This window comes from Lissotriton helveticus, chromosome 10 (genome assembly GCF_964261635.1).
Source record: "Lissotriton helveticus chromosome 10, aLisHel1.1, whole genome shotgun sequence".
Classification (NCBI taxonomy): Eukaryota; Metazoa; Chordata; class Amphibia; order Caudata; family Salamandridae; genus Lissotriton; species Lissotriton helveticus.
Window position 1 is genome coordinate 1,215,535,309 of NC_136071.1, and position 14,081 is coordinate 1,215,549,389.

The 14,081-nt window shown below is 44.3% G+C and overlaps 1 pseudogene; it reads right to left on the reverse strand.

The window, feature by feature from the left end:
• LOC144784225 (vomeronasal type-2 receptor 26-like) overlaps window positions 1–14,081 on the reverse strand; it is a 187,740-nt pseudogene that overhangs the window by 153,113 nt on the left and 20,546 nt on the right.

A 14,081-nucleotide genomic window follows, 5' to 3' on the forward strand; every position in this document is an offset into this window, starting at 1 on the left:
TCTATACTTTTCTTCTAACTCTTTGGTGTATTCCACCCATAAATCTAGATATAATATGGCACTTATGCCATGCTTCTGATACATAAAATGACCTGGACTGTCCCTAGGCGGGACAGGAACTGCTGCTTCTAGCAGACCCTTTCTCGTTTTCAACTGACGTAGTTTAGAAAATAAGGGCATGACTGAATTGTAATCTAGACACAATACAATACACAATGAACACGATAATTACTCCACATTCATACCACGACATTAAAATACATGAAGAACATTTAAAATAACAGTTCGCACAGAATACTACCTGGAATACTGAAAACGGAATACATGAATCTTCTCGAGAACAGAACTGACTAGAACAGAAACTAGATGCACTGCTAAAACAGTACGAAACTTACCGGTCTCATAAAGAGACACGTCAGGACCCGCATCCACCGAAGTGGACACTTCGTTTTGGGTCTGTGTACCACCAAAACCCACGGACCAGAGTCAATTAGATTGACCCTGTCTAGATACTCCCCCAGCAACGGTACTCACCGGGCAGCAAGAACGGAAGGCCTCGGACTGGACTGGACTGCTACGACGACGGACTGGCGAACTTCGGACTTCAGTTACGGGTGGGCCTCCGGATACCTCGGACCTTGGACTCTCGGCTTGGGCTCTGGTCGGGACTCGCCGCGTTCCTCCACCGCCTCGTCTGGATGCTGGACCGCAACCTCCGTCTCCTCCGTGGGCCTGAGGGATACTTGAAGCAGAAATATCTGCACGTGCACGGTATGGTTCCGTCACGGCTGCAGAGGGTCAGGGGGCCGGCGTGGCTTCACCGGCGCGTGGGGAAAGGGCAAGTCCCTGTTCGGGCGCCATTATGTGGTATATAAATAAATAATACCGGATCTAGGTTTTACTGGACATAGCAATAACAGATAGCTCAATAAATAAGAGTCAAGATTCGAGGTAGTAGGAGTTTGCAGGTTTAATACAGCATAAAGGATAGGAACAGGACAACCTGCACAGGAATAAGATGACAGGGCCCGACAGCTGCCGGGGCTGGATCTGGGATGAGCGCGCTAGCTTTAATAACAGTACACAAGCATATATACTAAAACAATTGCATTACAGTACATACGATAGGCGGAGCAGTGGGTGTGGTCAATAGCAGTCGCGAAAGATAAGGCATAAAAGTGGGTGTAACAGGGCGTATACATAGACATGTGATGCAAACGTAACAGAATATGTCATAAATGGGCGGAAACATGGAGGGGGCTACCCAAGGAGCCGGGACCTCTGACCTAATGGTGCGCGCAAACTGACAATGACGTGTTACTAGGAGAAGCTGGGGGCTATGAACTCTATGCTAGGAGCAGAGACTGAAGTCTGGAGAGTCAGGGCGACATGTACCTAAACCCTATCTAGTATCTAATGTTTAGAGAACATGTTGATATAAACTAGAAGTCAGGAGGGGAAAGGCTAACGGACTCTAAGACTGGAGCATGCATTATTCTACATGTAGTGCGTTATGAAAAATATTAAATGACCATTAAATGCAGTATTTCTCTTACATGGAGACGTAAAGGCTAGACAATGACGGAAACTATTGATGCGATTCAGTAGCTTAGGAATGCAGCGAAGGAGGGCTGGACTGGTAACTAGAATCATAACATACTCTTGGCAGACTCGTAGGCAGAGCCAGGCTGAGCCGGGCACTGTGAGGCAGGAAGTAAGTGAAGGGTCGAGGATACAGGTGGGGGCTGTATCGCTCCTCAGCGAGGGCTCAGGAGACAGAAGCTGAATCTGGTGTCCGGGCCCTTTTGAGGCCTAGAAACGGGGACTTTACAATGAAATAACGTGCACACTGGGAAACAAATAACGTGCACACTGGGAAACGTGGCAACGCAGCTTTACATAGGCCTAATACTCGTAGCTTTCACGAGAACTGGAAACCGGCATACTAGAGATGGACACAACTGTAATTGCGTCTTTAAGCAAACAGGGGGAATACATATGCATATTAATCATGCACACATAACATAAGATGGAGGACACGTAGGGACACAGAACATGGCAAAATTTACTTTTCCACAGTTGAGAGAAGAGAGCCTTCTAGTTAAAAATGTAAACTGAACGGAAATGAACACATGCCAGAATTTGGATTGTTGTTCTATATCACAAGCCTGATGTTCTCCTACCCCAAGATAAAATATATAGTTCTCTGATTTTCTGCCTTTCCTTCCATGTCCAGATGAATTGGTCCCAGCGTCTGTACCTGACCCAGCCAAGTCAAACTGGCTATGTAACCGGAACAGCTTCCAAAGGAAGAGAAAATTGATGCAACTGTCTAGCATAGTGCCTGTACGTGGCTGTGCCTTGCTGCAAAAGAAAGCCATCAACAAGCATTTCTCAACCCACCTCATGCATCACCACCTGCGAGACAATCCCCAATCAGGACTCAGTAAGAACCACAGCACCAAAGCCCCACTCATGGCAGCCACCGATGACATCCAAACCATCCTGGACTGAGGAAACACAGCTGTCCTCATTATCCTTGACCTCTCCATTGCTCTGGGCACTGTCTCCCACAACACGCTCATCAGAAGACTCCATAACATTGTCATCCACGGATCCACGCTTACCTGAATCTGCTCCTTCCTCAAAAGAAGAATACAAAGGGTCAGACTGCCTCTTTCACATCAGAAACCAAACACCTGATCTGCATAGTCCCTAAGGGATCGTCCCTCAGCCCTATCCTATTCCACATCTGCATGACACCGCTCACCAACATCATCCAATCACAAGACATCACCTTCAACCCCTGTGCCGATGACACCCAACTCATCCTCTCCCTGATGGGCAATACAACTGCCACTAGAACCAACTTCACCAAATGCATGACCATGGTAGCAGAATGGATGCAAACTATCTGTCTTAAGCTCAACTCTAACAAGACAGAGGATCTGATCTTTGAAACCAGGACCTTTTCATAGGGCTACAACTTTCGCCCATTGGAGCTAGGACCAACATCTACCAACCATGCAGAAAACCTGGGGGTCTTTCTAGAGGACCCAATGATTGCACAAGTCAATGCAGGGAGTGCCTCCTGCTTCCACATCCTACATATACTATGAAAGACTTCAAGGTGATGCCCCAGAACACCAGAAGGACATTTATGCAACAATACTTTGCTAGCTGGCTTTACTAGCTGTCTAGACTACGACAACGCACTATACATTGGAATTTCCAAATAACTTATTCACAGATTTCAGATCATCCAGAACACTAGTATAATACTGAAATGTAACCTCTCACACCGCACCCACATCACATTTCACCTCAAAGAGCTTCACTGGCTCCTCATGCACAAGCACATCTAATTCCAGCTTCTCATGCCCACATACATTTGAAACAATACTGGAGCAACTTACTTTAAAAGTCACATACACTTCCACAGCCTGCCAAACAACTCTGCTTTACTTCACTCTTACTTGCACGCACCCCGCATATCCGTAAAAGCAAAGCAGAAGGTCCCTCATTCTCTTACATCCCACAAAAAACATGGAACAACCTCCCTCATCACATCTGAGCCTCCTCCTCACTGCTTGAGTTCCACAAGAGGATAAGACTTGGCTCTTTGAATTCCTTCTTTGATTTCCCTAGGTAGTTATAATCACAGTTCTCTCCACATACACTCAACCCTAGATTTACAGACCTCCCCTCACCTATACGGCTTAAACATAAGATTTCTTCCAAGTAGCCCTCTAGTAAGGCCTGTGCCTAATTGAAGTCCTGGCCCCACGAGGAGCAAAGCCTTATGATGAATTATGATACCCATTGGGTGTTTGAGGGCTCGGACTTCCATGTAGGAAGACCCTCTCCTTAATTGAATCATTTCCACCTACACTTTATATTTGACATTGTTTCTTTTTACAGGAACACGTACCCCCTGTTTTGTATTTATTTATTCTTTGAAAAAAACCACAGGGACTACATGCCTACATGTCTGCTCAAGAGCCTCAATACCCTCATGGGTGATTAGTGCACTATACAAATGAACATAACATAAGATAACGTAGCATAACATAGCATAACAAAACCTTATCATAACATATCATAACATGCATCTATATTCCAAAGTGCAGTAGTGATTGTTTGTGTTTGGTATGACCACACGGCTCGCCACCCTGTTTTATTTGGACAAAGCTGCTGCCTGGCATCCAACCCAGATGCTGAGCTCAACTTTGTGTTTTAATAAGGATTTGCTGATTGGTCTTTGAGGCATGGAGCCACATTGTCTCAGTCCACTCAGATCTTGTGAGAAGTCAACCAGACTACTGCACCGCAGTATTTAATCTGTAAGACTTCTACCCTGATGTGAAGTGAGCATTCCCATCAACATCTACTATTCTAGAGAATGCACAGAACATAAAGCTGCTACTTCCAGTCACATAGGGCACAGGATCGTTGCTGGACCTTATCCTCATGCCATCGGAGAGGAATCACCAATCTACGTCACCTAAACGCAACCTTCTTAAGAAACAGGAAGAGTATGATTCTGATGCACTCTCAATTTCTAACCCCCCAATTCTCCGACTGCAAGAATTTGTTGTTTCCAAAACATTTGAGGATCTGGTTCCTTGGGTGAATCTCTGAAAAAGAACTGAGCAGACCCACCCTGGTCCGGGCTCTCCCTGCACCCATCACATTGTTGGATATTTGGCATAAAACAAAAGCTTGACAGCTAAAGATATAGCCCAGGAATTGTTTCTCAAATATTAGCTAAGCATTAAAAATCATAGTTGAAGCTTAAAATTAAGTAATTAGGTTTATTTGGATGCAGTTACAAATGGCTCATTGAAAGAGTAATTAACAAAAACTAGAATTTGGTACATATACGACCATTTTTAGCTGTTGCAAATGGAGATTCGGTCCGTTTACCACCGTTAAAATGGCTTTTGCCATGTACCAACCCTCAGTAACATATTTCTGACTTGGTAAATAGGGTTTGCTAGTTGCTATTAGGATGGAGCGTGCCAAGGGAGTCCCTTCTTAACAGCGGGTCACGGAGGTATGTACACTTGTTTTGCGACCACAAAATATTTTCAATTTACTGCCTACTTCAAGTAGGTGGTTTAGCCAGTTGCAAACAGTAAGGGTACCCCTTCCCCCTAGTGAATGGCAGCATTTTTTTTTAAGTGCAGGCAGTGGTCCCCTACTCTAAAATGAAAACAACACTTTTTGTTTTTCTTTTTTAAATACATCCTGTGTTCCTTAAAGGAAAATGAGCTGTATTTAAATATAACGAATATTGCTTTAATTAAAAAGCAACCACACTCATAGTGGTCGGCTGACCCTAGAAGTCCACCATCCCTGTGATCACAGGCCATACCCAATAGGTCAGAAATTGCAACCTACCTCATGAAAATGAATGAGAGAGGTCACTGCAATCCCATTGGGAATTGCTAGATGTGTCTGATACACAGTACTTTCAATGAGCAACTTGCAAATTGTGTTTTGAGAGTCACAACATGAATTGGTTGTACTTGTGGCACTTAGTGTATTATTTTGTTAACAACAACCATTGTACGTGGTTAGTACACTTGATTATATTAGCAACGTCATCAGCATGTGGTCAATCCTGCACACATGACAACTGGCATTTAGACTGTGGTGGAAAATGTGCTTACCCATGAGGTCAGCAAAGGCTACACTCTCTGCTCCTCTGATAAAGTGCTGCCACTTGCATTTAGAGACCCCGCATTCCTGGTGGGGACCTCTAAGACTTCAGAGCATACACTGCAGTGGTGTTTGCTTTGAAGGCATAAGAACTTGCAAGATACAAACTTTTGTGTTTTATATTATAGTTCATGAGCTAGAGTTTTTTCATGAAAAACAATAAAGTAAATGGTCCTGGAATTTGAGGAATTTTGTCCTTGAGTGTGGGCATCATTTGACAATTTCCGTGCCATGGGTCGCCAAGCCTGACATGGTAGCCCTGGGCTGGGAAACATTGTGACCTTCATTCTGCCCAATACAGCCCAGGCATTTGCTACCGTAAGCTGACGGTCAAGTGGAAGACAAGCTATCAGGTTAAAGGTTTCTGCCACTTGAGAACATTTAGGCTCTACCGGTAGAAAACTCACATTGTTTGACCTCTTTCTATGAGCCTCATTTACCATAGTGTGACACGCTGCAGCACAGCAAGCCTTCCTGCTGTGCAGCCGAGCGTCAAAAGATAAGGGTAAGAATGCGCAATATCTACAAGATGTGGTGCTTTCCTGTCCTTCTCCCCTGCACTGGTGCACAATGGGATGAAATGCATCAACCCAGACACACTCATAGATACCGGACACTGAAAGGTAGGAGGAGGGCCTGAGGGATTTTAAAGACCAAGACACATTCCCTAGCTACATGTACAAAAACAAAAGAGTGTCAGAGGGTCTAACTAGTATACCTGGAATATGAAGTTTATTAAAAGGGTTCAGAAAGCAAAATAATGAACCATAGTCGGAATAATGGGATAAGAATTATAAATGATATTAGAGGAAGAACCGAGGTAGGAAAGGGAGGTTTAACCAAATCAGTAACTGTTTGGGGGAAGCCTAAGGAGTCTTCACGGGTCGGTCATATCAGTGCAAAATGGGAAGGTGCTATCCTCAAAAGGGCAGGTAGTCAAGGGGGGGATCTAATGTAAGTCTATGCACACAGGTTGGAAAAACCGAGTTAAATGTTAAAAACGACAATGCATTACAGATTAAATAAACATCATTCGATTCCACTTTTTATGTGGTCATATAAACATTGTATATGCACAAAGATATATAACAGTAAAGAGGGGTCAGTTCATAGATGGTATGAAGGTTATCTGTTGGTATTTTTATCTTTATCAGGGAGTGTTTATTTAATCTGTAATGCATGGTCGTTTTTAACATTTAACTCAGTTTTACCAACCTGTGTGCATAGACTTACATTAGATCCCCCCCTTGACTACCTGCCCCTTTTGAGGATAGCACCTTCCCATTTTGCACTGATATGACCGACCCGTGAAGACTCCTTAGGCTTCCCCCAAACAGTTACTGATTTGGTCAAACCTCCCTTTCCTACCTCGGTTCTTCCTCTAATATCATTTATAATTCTTATCCCATTATTCCGACTATGGGTCACTATTTTGCTTTCTGAACCCTTTTTATAAACATCATATTCCAGGTATATAGTCGCTTCTTTATAGTGCCCATTATCTCATTTCACCACTCTAAGATGGCGACGGCCTTTGCATTTATATCACTTCCGGTCATTTAAACCGGAACTCCTCTCTCTAACACGATTGCTCATATTGTCGGCCAAGACTCCCCTATACCGACGAGCTACCAGACCCGGATTTGGATAGACTAGGCATTAAGCCATGGCTAATGGGTAAGTTACTAATTACCTAGATGCCTATCGACTATCCTAAGATATTCCCGACCGTTTTTTTCCCGTGCTCGTTCCCCCGCCCTCCCCCCCCCCTTTTTTTACATTGCACAGATTAAACCGTTACATTTCCTGACTACGCTAAGAACTGGAACCATAAGATTGTATCAATACTGGTAAGCCCACTTACAAGTTCCATCTGTAATCGCTCCATAACCCACTTCATGTGTTCGAGGGATCTCACTCTTTTGTCTTTTCAGATATTTCTTTTTATAAAAAAATATATTTCACGGTGTAAGTACGCTTTACACTTAGCATGTCCCCTATTTCGCTCGTCACTGGCGGCACTTTTTCAAGTTCATCTTCCAGCACTCTGTGTTTTTAATTCGTTCCTTCCTCACAAGGACTACTAATTAGGTAGTCACAATTCGAATATAAGAATCACTAATGATTCTTTGTTTTTAAAGCGCACGTTGCAAGCTATGCACGATTAGATTATATACTTCATGGGAAGTATATCAAGGACTAAACGTCTCCTTCCTTTCACACCGGACCATTTCTTGCACAGCTTTTGCGCTCACATTCTTTAACATATCATCTCATTATACTAATGATTTTTCACTAGGCTTTCCGCTCTTATTATTAGAGTCCATGTCACTGTTTATACAGTTTGAACCTACAAATCTGTCACCTAGTTTCTTATTATTATTCCTTTCTCTTGTTATTCGTATCAACCATCCTATTCCCTATCATCACTTGGTTTGTCCCCCTGACAACTATTGCTCCACTTGAACCCTGCGATGATCGGACACCTGCAATATGTAACTATTACCAAATAAATGTTCTTTCTCCAATATATATTTTTTATACACATGTTTACATTGTATTTTTTTTCATGGGTGGAGTAGAGTCTTGCCGGTGGCAGAGGCAGGCTCAATCCACTTAGCGCTCTGGGTGTGATCAGCTGCACGGACAGCGCTGCACGTTTAGCGCGCTGCTTTTAATTGTTGCGATTTGAAGCTCTTTTAAAACATTTTACTGTGTATGTTGATACTGTTTTTAAAATCTTGAATTTGAATGTCAAAACGGCATAGCACCATACCTGCTCCCCTCGTAACTCTTCAGGCTGAGTCAGAGCTTGGGGAATCTACATAGTCCGCCCACTCCCGCCCTGTTCCGCCGCGTCCAATCCTGGGCGTTTGAGCGGAGGGTGAGGAGGAGCCCAGCACTTCCGGGTTCAGGGCTCACAGCGCAGCGCTCTGGCGACACTGTGAGTGGCTACTACTTAAAGTCCAGGTAAAACGCACTCGCGCTGTAGAGTAGAGTCTTGCCGGTGGCAGAGGCAGGCTCAATCCACTTAGCGCTCTGGGTGTGATCAGCTGCACGGACAGCGCTGCACGTTTAGCGCGCTGCTTTTAATTGTTGCGATTTGAAGCTCTTTTAAAACATTTTACTGTGTATGTTGATACTGTTTTTAAAATCTTGAATTTGAATGTCAAAACGGCATAGCACCATACCTGCTCCCCTCGTAACTCTTCAGGCTGAGTCAGAGCTTGGGGAATCTACATAGTCCGCCCACTCCCGCCCTGTTCCGCCGCGTCCAATCCTGGGCGTTTGAGCGGAGGGTGAGGAGGAGCCCAGCACTTCCGGGTTCAGGGCTCACAGCGCAGCGCTCTGGCGACCCCCTCCATCCTCTATAAATGTGTTTAGGTCAGCGTCCGCGCAGCGGACGCGTGCAGCGGGCGCGCCGGAAGCGAGCCGAAGTCGAGCCAAAGTCCTGCCCGTCTGCGCCCGTCCGCGACTGGACGGGGCATGGGGCACAAACCCTTGGCTCTCTTACACCTGACACTATAAGGTATGGCAGACAGGAACTGTTAGACTTACAGCACCACACTCCCTTGTGTTGTAACCATGCCATGAGCGTTCTATCAATGAAGAAATGTAAATTATGTATGTTTACGCCCCTTATTAACATGACTTCTGGCAAAACCGTAAGCGCAGTAAAAGCAGCATTACTGAATTGTAGATCCATGCGGAAACATTGTGTAGAGATATTTCAGCTACTCGAGGATGAAAATATTGATATCTTGTTTCTCACGGAAACCTGGCTAGACAGTCATTCAGACCCAGATATTATTCAGGCCCTACCACCTGGGTACTCCCTATCACGACTGGATAGACAGAATGGTAGAGGAGGCGGAATCGCTGTCGCTACTAAAGCACCTTTTGAATGCACCCTAACTACCATCTCTGTGGACCATTGTGAAGCTGGATCCTTCACAATTACTACAGGGCCTAATCATTCTCTCTCGGGTATCCTTATGTATCGCCCCCCTGGCAGGATTTACGACTTTATTCCCACTCTCATGGAGTCCCTAACTCATCTCGCTCTCAGGAGAAATCGCCTACTGGTACTAGGTGACCTCAATGTCCATTTTGAGGATTCCACAGACAAGGAGGCAGCTGATATTATAGCGGAGCTACTCTCCATACAATTAGAGTTAAAAAACTCCCAACCCTCACACCAACAAGGACATCTATTAGATCCTGTTTTTGGGAACTGGAAGGGAGTTCAAGTCCTTCCTCACCGGCCAATTCCTTGGTCTGACCATTTTGTCATCCCGATAAGACTCCAAATGGACGGTAATGAACGTCACAAACAAAGTGTACAACAATACACTTGCAGGAAATGGAAACAATTTTCTATTGATTCCTTTAGTAAAATCCTTCAAGAGGCTGGACCGCCTAAAGGCCGGGATTGCGACACAGCATATAACCACCTCCAAACCTGCATCACTAAGGCCCTTGACAGCACTGCCCCCAAACGCGTCATGACTAGTGCCACGAGGAAAATTAAATCGGCCCCTTGGTTTAGTCAGGAGCTACAAAATGCCAAAACTGCTTGCAAAAAGCTTGAAAGGGAATGGCGCCAAAACTTTTGTCCGGATAAAAAAATCCATTATAAAGCCGCACAAAAAGAATATAATAAAATGATACGTGCGTCTAAAGCCTCTCACTATAACGACCGGATTCAAGAAGCCGAGAACTCCTCTAAGGAGCTCTTCAAGATATTTAAGGAAATATCAATAATTGACTCCAGTCCTGTCTCCCACACTGATTCTGTGGAAACCTGCAACAAAATCGCAAATTATTTCTCTGGTAAAATCGAGAAGATATATGCGAGCTTTTCTGGTAGTAAAATGTCCGGCTCTGACTTTGTAGAATATAAAGATCATACTAGCACTCAATCTTGCTTAGACGCCTTCTCTGTTCCCTCTGCCGACATTCTAATATCTACTTGCAAAAGCATTAAATCCGGCTCTCCTAGTGACCCAGCCCCTCCTAAAATCTTAGCAGCCAGTCTGTCTGTTCTTGAGCCCCATTTTAGGCACATCCTGCAACTTTCCTTCTCCACGGCCTGTCTACCCGCAGCCTGGAAGAAGGCCACAGTCCTCCCTATAAAAAAAAAACCCAATGTCAGTCAGGATCTGTTAGAGAATCTACGTCCCATCTCCCTGCTACCTTACTTGGCCAAGCTAGCAGAGAAAATTGCCAATGTCCAACTCATGGCTCATCTTGAAGCCCATAAGGCCTTTCACACATCTCAGTCCGGTTTCAGACCTAGATTCTCTACTGAAACAGCCCTCCTGAGAGCCACCGAAACTATGAGGGAAGGAGCAGATGAAGGCAAAACTATGGCCCTCATTATGCTAGACCTCAGTGCCGCGTTTGACACTGTAGCTCATCACATCTTGCTACAGTGTCTAAACCGAGCAGGTGTCATCAAAGAGGCTCTGGGTTGGTTGAAAGCTTTTCTTACCAACAGAAGCTTTCAGGTCCAAAGAGGGACTTTTCTCTCAGATAGCATGACACTTGCACAGGGGGTACCTCAGGGCTCTGCCCTGAGTCCCACCCTGTTCAACCTGTACATGGCTCCGCTGGCAGAGGTGGTACAATCGTTCGGCGTAGAGCTGGTCTCTTACGCCGACGATACCCAACTACTGATCTCCCTCTCACAATCCCCATCCGCGGAGGCTGAAAACTTCAAATCTTGCATGAGTAAATTGGCTGTCTGGATGAATGAAAATTGCCTCAAATTAAATGGCACTAAAACGGAGGTACTGGTAATAGGTGGAGGAGACTCTCTGTGGACTAAGGATTGGTGGCCCACTAGTCTGGGACCTGTACCTACTCCTAGTCAAGAAGCTAAAAACTTGGGTGTCTGGATAGACAATAAGCTATCATATGACAGCCATATCAAAAAAACGGTGGGCAAATGTTTTGGAGTTATGAAAACTCTAAACCGCACCCTAGATCTGCTTCCCCTGAATTCCAGACGCACAATGACTCAGGCACTTATCACTTCCCGTATAGACTACGGCAATGTACTGCTGCTGGGAACATCGGATAAAAACATTAGAAAGCTGCAAGTCCTGCAAAACTCAGCGGCTCGCCTTGTACTGAGACTCCCTCGCAGGGCTCCGTCTAAACCTTCCCTGGCCTCCCTTCACTGGCTACCCATCCGACATAGGATACTATTTAAAGCCCTCCTATGGTGTCACAGGATCATCCATCTAAAAGCCCCGTCTTATTTGTCCGACTTAGCCATACCATATGAGCCGAACAGGACCCTACGCTCTATGGGAATGGGGCTGCTTAAAACCTCGCGCATAAAAAAAGCTAGGATGGGTGGAAAGTCCTTCCGCACCCTTGCGGCTAGGAAATGGAATGCCCTCCCTGCATCCATCAGATTAGAACAAAATGAGGCTTCTTTCAGAAAGCTGCTGAAAACTCATTTATTTACTCTATAATGTACAGTCTCTCTGATCTCTGGCCAAGACCTCTTTCTCCACACAGCGCGGGGACACGCCGGGAGGCGTCACTAGGCGCTTTATAAGCCCCTTTAATAAATATGAAACTCTAATGGGCACTATCTTTCTTATAATTGTACACAAACAGGTTAATATTTATTTACAAACTGTCTTTTCATGAATGTCTGAATTGATATTATTTGAATATGCACTTTTGACATGTTATCATTTTTATTTTTATTTGTATTTATCATGTATATTTATATCACTCTATATCTGTATGATCTGATTATTGTTTTATTACTTTCTTTAATTCCTGTTGCTCACCTGTCTGCCATAACCCTTGGATCTTTTTGATTTTCGGCTGAAACCAATGCCGTATGGTTTATATTATTATGACTCTTATTTCTTTCATGTACCTAATTGTTTTCCACTATTAATGTGCTGCTCATTGTTGAAATGTATATATTCATGGCTTTCCCCCCCCCTATGTATCTTATTGCGTTTTATTTTCAATGTGCCAATTGTGCCTCCCGAATTATGTTAATCATATTTTTGTCCATATGTAAATTTCGATATTTTATCTCTGTCTTTACAACACTCAATATTATCCTCACTCTGACTATTTCTCTTCACCCTTACCACTCTGAACCTACCCTTCCTAACTATCTCCTCAACCCCCTTCCCCCCCGCCCCCTCCCCATTCCCCCCAACCCTTTTCCCCCCTCCCCCCGCCCACCCTTCACTTTCTTTCTCCCCCCTCCTTTCTTTTCTTTTCTCCCTTTGCTCCTCTTTTTCCTTTTCTTTCTTTTTTCTTTCTCTTTCTTTTTCTTCCTTTTCTTTCTTTTTCCCTTCTCTTCCTTTACCCTTTTTTTCTTTCTCGACTTTTCTCACTTCCTGCGTCCTTTTACACTGTTGAGAAACACTTTTTTAACTCTATCACTAAATAACACAGCCCTGAAGAAGCCCCAGGCCTGCTGGCCGTTCAGGGGTGAAACATGTGTTGGCTGTTCACTTGATGTGCCAATAAATACGCCTTGCACAAATTAATGTGATTTTATTGGATTTATTCCAAAGAAGAAACATTTAAATTTTCAAGCCCCAGCACAACTCTTCCATTCTCCTTTTGAAAGGCACATTTTTGGTGCTGCCTCAGAATTACAGATCCTTGTACATCTGGGGCAGAGTCAAAAAGCCATGGGTGTTGCTGGGAATGCCCACAGCAACACCCATTGCATGTCCCTTTGCTGCAGAAAACAGTGTTGCAGAGGCCAGATTAGCAAGTTACTGTTAAGCCATGCAAAATGGCTTAGCGCAGCCTTCTAAATATGGGCTTGCAGAGAGCACCACCGGAGCATAGAAAAAAAGAGACATTCCAGTGGCGCTAATGGCTTGTAAATATGTCCCTGAGAGTTAAGTGGGGCAACTGAACCGTGATAGATTGCGGTTCACCTGCTGATACAAACTCAAAACGAGGTAACAATTACTTCTCTGTTGATTATTCTTTTTCTTGCACATCCATATGGTTCTCACCTTTTTTCCAAGTCTGTTCCCAATTCAGACAGGAGTCATTACCTGCTTAAAGTCGGGGTGCCAATGAATGGCTCGGTCATCAATGGTGAGCTGTTCCTCCCCGGAAGGGCTTCGATGGTAGCTTCCCACTTTGATTCTTGTATAATTTCCACAATCAAGGTAATGCCAGTTAAAAACGTCAAAGTGCGTGGGCAGGTCCCCCAGATCATCGAAGTAGATTTCATCACCAGAGGTAGTTTTAAAATGAAGATCCCTCATGTAATGATGTAACTGGAAGAAGACAGAGAAATGGAAAGAGGACACAGTGAATAAATAACCACACATTGCAATAATACCTAC